Here is a 6,493-nt window from a genome sequence, read left to right as displayed (position 1 = left end):
GCTAGAACTCAGTAGGTCTACAGCCCAGTGACAGTTTGTCTTGGGCCGTGTTTAGCCTCCTAACAAGCCATCCCTTACCCACCTGTGTGCCAGACCTAAGATCTTGATAAACAATCTTTAGAAATCTTTTTCCACCAAGCGAAAGGCTAAGAATGCTATCACAGAGCACGCGAGGCCTAGAGCCAAGATCCTCCACCCGGCTGTGTCTCCAGTCTCTGAGTTTTCCAATACCCTAATTCGTAACATTTTATTGTTCTGTTACTATGAAAGCTTCATGAATCTGCTTCCACACTGAAATATGAAATTTGGGGCAACCTAAATGTGTGTTTTCATACCATGGACATTCACATTTGGCCCCAAAATAAATCTTATTTCCTATTAGCCTGTGGTTTCTCACTGACAATGGTATCACCAGACATCTAAATACACTCAAGTGTACTCCCCCCTTTCTTCATAAGCATACGTAGAAGCCGGATTTCTGAGACAAAGAACCTGAATCATCCTGGCCTCTAACCATGAAAGGCAGCCTGGGCAGCAAATGCCAGCAACCTCCATACAAACCAGGCTACTGAAATAGACTCACGGGCCATAGAAGACTGTAGGTGCTCTGTCAAATAGAGCGTTTCAAAATAGAGTATTTTCAATATTGCCAATGTAGTATCTCAAAAAGAAAGCAACATCAAATATTCATAAACATATTTTTAAGCTTCTGCATAGAGAGAGGACACTTCTCTCGGACACACGCCTGGGGTTGTGTGTGTTGCCACCACCTGTGTTCCTGCTCCTGACAGGTCCTGAGTTGCAGAGAGACCCGATTTCTGCGAATTCTGTGACTTCACAGGTTACCAAGATCTACTCTAGGCACTTCGGATGGTGTTGGGGATTAAACCCCAACCTCATCCATGCTAGACAGTTGCTCTGCCTCTGAGGTGTACCTCTGGCTTTCGGGAATCGTGTCCTTATGGTTTGCTCGGATGGCTGTCATCGGGAAGCTTTGGTTCCTCAACACCAGGTATGTCTACAGATGTGTCTCCTTGAATGTCCTCACAAGGCTGTTGACCCAGAGCAAATGGCTTGAGGAGAGGTCTCTCTTCCATTAACTGCACAGCACAATTAGACAGCACAAATCATCAAGATTTACCCTTCAAAGAAAATAACATCAAATATTCATAAACATATTTTAAGCTACTAACTACATACAGAGAGAAGGCCCCAACACAGCTGACCAACTGAAAGCCAAAGCAAAAGGAGGCTTTAATTTTCCAAATTCTCTTGTAATAAGGATCTATTCTTGTATTTTAACTAAAACAGAAATGTTAAAATATATTTTTTTAACTAGAAATACAACTCTTGAATATGTGGCAACCAAATAAAAAGTGTGAAATGTGAGGTGCTCATCTAGGGCTGGATTTGCTACTTAATGCCCCTCTACTTCTGCTTCTCCCAGCTTAATTTCACCTTCCAGACACAGAGAGGAGCAAGATGACCCTCTTGCCTCTCAGAGTGCCCATCATTTTCCTAGAACAGAAACAAGGAGTCAGATGACTGCACACAATTTGAGAAGTAAAAGGTTCGGCCAGGGTGGTGGGGGCGGGGGAACGCGGGGGAGAGCCGCGGGGGACCACGGGGGCGGTATCGTTACAACCATTACTTTATTATTACATCCTCTTTCCTCCACAACTTTATTTAATGCAGAAATGACCTTACTTTCATTAGTGGCTTAGTTACAGGCACAAACATCCCAGGAATGTTCAAGAAGACCCACTCCATCCGAACCTTTGAGTCCGTTCCCGTCATTGTCTTTGTAGTCGCAGCAACTAAGAACCCACCTGAGAATCTCGACCGAAACAGGGAACACGCGGGACAAGATCCGGCAATGTCCTGGCAGAGAAACCACAAGCTGCCAGGCAGATCTGCGCTCCAAGGGACCTGGGGCTCTCCTGAGAGTCAAAACTTTTCAACCTACCTAGTCCTTTGCTGACCCCTTTAGAGAAGGGAAGGAACTTCAAGCCATGCCCACGCCTCGCCCTCCTTCCACACCTCTGCCCACGCTTCAGGGTTTCCAGACTCCACAAGGTGTGGAAGTCCAGCCTGTCAGAGCAGCAAGTAGGAACAAATGCGACCTCCCCTGCTTTCGGGAAGTGTTTTGTTAGTGCAGGATATCCCTCTCGTTGCAGCCTAAGAACCACCCCCGGGGCACCGAAGACATTGCTAGAAGCACACAGGCACACTAATACATAGGTTATATTCAAGTCTTGTGTTTCTCGATTATTTATGTGTCTCCCCTTTGGAAGAGTTCATATAATGTATAATACCTAGTCTTGAGATAATTTTGGATCAGTCGGGGTGGCTTCCACATTGGACCCTTGCTGGTGTGGGACAAGGAAGCCACCACAGAAGACAATAGCCTGATTCCATCTGTTGCCTTCCCCAACCCAGAGCTTCTAAGGAGGCAAAGACTCTCTCTGACCGCATCTCCCAGCTTTTCTGAGGAAGAACAAGGCCAGAGTCTGAGACCCACAAAGCTTAAAAAGTCCGCCCTCCTCTGGGAACACTATACCAAAGCTCCCTGCAGGTGGCTGGAGGACATGTTGCTGGCACGTGCGTCCTAGAGTGGTCCAGGTGAGGATTCTCCAGAGACTTCACTATTCAGAGCCATAATCCAAGATAAATTAACAAACCATGGACTGAAACCTCTAAGACAAGGATTCACTCTGCGCAAAATGGCTTTCTCACAGCCGCCCTAGCTTTTTTCCTCATGACAAAGGTTGGCTTGTGTGAGAGAACTCTAGAAGCTGATACCCAGAGGATGCTTTAAAATTCTGCACAAGAAGGCATACAGCTAATGATTTCTGCACAGTGAGCTTTTTCTGAGAGTGTCCAGCCTGGAAATTGTTCCTTCTCTTCAGGAGCCAAGGCTGCTTATAAATCCCTCATTGCAGACAGAGAGGGATAGGCTATTTCCAGACACAAGGCAGTAGGCATTTTTGCGGAATGAACAATATGCCAGCTATGGGCAAGCTATATATTGGTCCCAGAGGTAACCGTATTAGTCCTTTAAGCCTGCAAACATTGTCTTCTGTGATCTAAAAAATACCTTTACAGATATGATTAGGTTAAAGATGTTTATGTGTAGATATTCTGAGATATCTGACTGGGCTCATTTGGTTTGGTTTGGCTTGGGTTTTGTTTTATTAGATTTTTTTGAGACAGGGTTTCTTTGTGCAGCCCTGGCTGTCCTGAAACTCACTCTTGTAGACCAGACTGGCCTCGAACTTAGAGAGATCCAGTTGCCTCTCTCTCCTGAATGCTGAGATTAAAGGTGTGCACCACCACCGCCAGGTGGTTCTAATGTACTCACAGTGTTCTTAAACATGAGAGAGAGAAAGAGAAAGTGATTTTACCACAGAAGAGAAAGTTTGACGTTCCTCAAAGATGAGGCAGGGTCTCAGGCATACAAAAGACTACAAGAAAATGGACCCTTCCCTAATGGCCCTCAGAAAACCAGCCCTGTCAACACATTGACTTTATCCTATGAGCTTGAGCTCAGATCTCTGACCTCAGGAAGTATAAGAACAAATATACTGTATTAAACCAATAAATACATGGTGACTTATCACAACTGTGATGGAAAATTAATGTGCTGTGTTTAGTGCCATCACAGCATGTTGCTCTTACCAGCTTCCTTGAGGTGGAACCGAACGTGATAAATTAGACACGCTGAAGGGACACAGCTTGATATATTGGTGTATGCATTCATTACTTCCCAAAGCTAGTCCACACTCCCTGTAACCCTGAGGCCCTGGCTGTCCCACAACCACTGGCTTATGTCCCATCTCTAAAGTAGGGGTATCATAAGTGGATCGTGTAGTATAACGTTTGTATCCGACTCCTTTTGCTAGGCCTAGTTATTTTGAGACTTGCCAGAGTTGCTGTGTTTGTCAGTACGTTTCCTTTCCTGGTGTGCACTATTCCAGTTTGTAGCACTGAGTCTGGTTTATGTAATCAACTGCTGGTTGCTGGTTGCTCCCATCTGGGGCACTTGGTTGTTTGCTTGAGATGGGGGTAGGAGTGTTTTTCAAGTTGTTCAGGGACTCAGGGACCTCCTGGCTCTGCTTCCTGCTTGCTGGGGTCCCAGGCACGTGTCACCATACCCAGTTTTCTGGTTTTGTGGTTTGTTTGTTTTAAAGTCTGTGCAAATCCATGTAAAAGTCCTCCCAGGCTTTCTGTTTTCTTAAGTCAATATTTATGAATGCTCTGACAGAACCAAGTGGCAGAAGTGTGGTTTGTTTTTTCTTTTTCTTTTTTTCCAGAGTGGTTGAGCACTTTATGTTTCCAGTAGCAGCAATATTTCTCACATGTTTTTCAAATCATTATTTTATTACTTGAAGCTTCTCTTCACCTCTAAATAAGGTGGATAAACCTAATATTACTGTAGCGAAGTAAATGTGGCTATAAATGTCACGTGAAGAAATGAAGATTAGAGAGATAAGACCAGAAAGAAAAAATAGTGGGCAGATGGGGGAGATAGTAAGAGGGGAGGAGCAAGAATAAGAAAAGGGATGAGGGAGAAAGCCCAGGAGTCAGCCGAACTCCATGAGGATGCCATATCCAAAGGTGAACATGAACTTAGGAAAGCAACCTTGCCCGCTGCCTTCATTACCATCTCTTGACCTGAACCTCCCAGTGCCCAGTGCAGGTAACTAAAGAACAACCCACCTAGTGAAATGGAGGACAGCCACCACCTAGAAACACCCAGAACTGGAAGGCATTGAGCTCCATCTCTTTCACACTTCACCCCCACATCCTGTTGGTGACATATGTCGACTAAACCCAACCAGAAACCAGAAAGCGTGAATCTGTGGATATTCATTTGGGCCAGGTTTTGTGGTCTAAGAAGGATGTACAGGTAAAAAGTAGATCTGGACCAGCATGAAGAAAATTCCTAATCCAGGAAGCAACACAGGAAATGGGCAAGATGCTAAGCCGTCTATCATCTCTTCCATGAACAGCAGAAGAGCACTGAGAGAATAAGGCCAAGAAGCAAACCCAAGGAAGGCTGCACTTTTGATATTCAGGGCTGTTCATTATGCAGGAGAATTCGATTCGTCTGTCCACAGGGCCCAGGAGTTTAGCCGAGCACCGGGTATGTGTATTAATTCATTGCTCTCTGCTCTTGAGGGTGGAAGTGACGTGAATAACTGTTCAGGTTCCTGGTTCCCTGACCTCCCCAAAATGATACACTGTAACCTGGAATTATGACACAAATAAGCCCCTTCTCCCTCCAGTTGCTGTCCCACCATTTTATGAGAGCAAAAGGAAGTAAACCTAAGACAGTAGTGGATGTTAACTTGGGTTTGAGAAGCAAAGCCTGAGTGTGCCCTCATTTTAAAGGAAGAAGCTTCCACATAGGGAATAGTGTCCTGAGTATGTGACTGTGGACTGGGGCAGTCAGTGCCTGCAGATGGGAGGCCTGAGACTACACACACCGGCATACACTTACATATACACACTCACACACACACACTCACACACACTGGCATACACACACACTCACACACACACACACACACACTCACACACACCGGCATACACTCTCACACACACCGGCATACACTCACACACACTCACACACACACCCACATACACTAACACACATACACTCACACACACACTCACACACATACACACACACACACATACACACACACTCACACACACACACACACACACACTCACACACATACCTGCACACACGTACACAGCTTTCGGGGAGGGAAGAGGCAGCGTGCCTTTCTTCTGAGAAGGATGCTGGTGATAAGGACAGGCTCTCTTGGCAGGTGATTTTTCTTCATCTTCCTCAGATGATCTATTTTGGGGCTAATCATCTCCATTTTATTCATTTTCTAGTGAAGACTGCTGACAAAAATCAAGATGATCAAAAGAAGATGTGTGCATGCTCAGAGCTACTGACGAGTCGGAAGCTTTCTCTGAGCCCTAAAAATGTGTACCTTAAATTTTTATGTAGGTTTTATCTTTTTGCGAGTGAGACGTAATAAGGCATTATTAGATCATCTTAATACAGACGGAAGTACCGGGCTCCTTTATTCTCACAAACATTGCCTAATAAGAATGAATTTGCTAGCCAGCTTTCACAAAAGCAGACACTGGAGGAGAAACTTCAAATGGTTAGTGGCAACTTTTAAATCTGCACAGGAGCAAAATTCTCTTACTTTGGAGCTTCAGGCCAATCTGGACGCCTTGCTGTCTTGCCTCAAACACTCTGAAGGAGGAAGTTGTGAGAAGTTGAGCTTAGTGTTATTGATTAGTGTTATTGATTAGTGTTATTGATTACTTCTTCCATCTTCTGCAGCCCTACAAGCCAATGACGTGGTACAGATCTGACAAGGGGGTGCTGTGGGGGCCACACATGTTGACAGGCAGACACTGGTCAACATGGTTTTCTAAAATGTGAACCAACCCAGGAGAGCGG

Source organism: Micromys minutus (assembly GCF_963924665.1).
Source record: "Micromys minutus genome assembly, chromosome: 12".
NCBI lineage: Eukaryota > Metazoa > Chordata > Mammalia > Rodentia > Muridae > Micromys > Micromys minutus.
Note: the sequence above shows the minus strand (reverse complement) of the source record.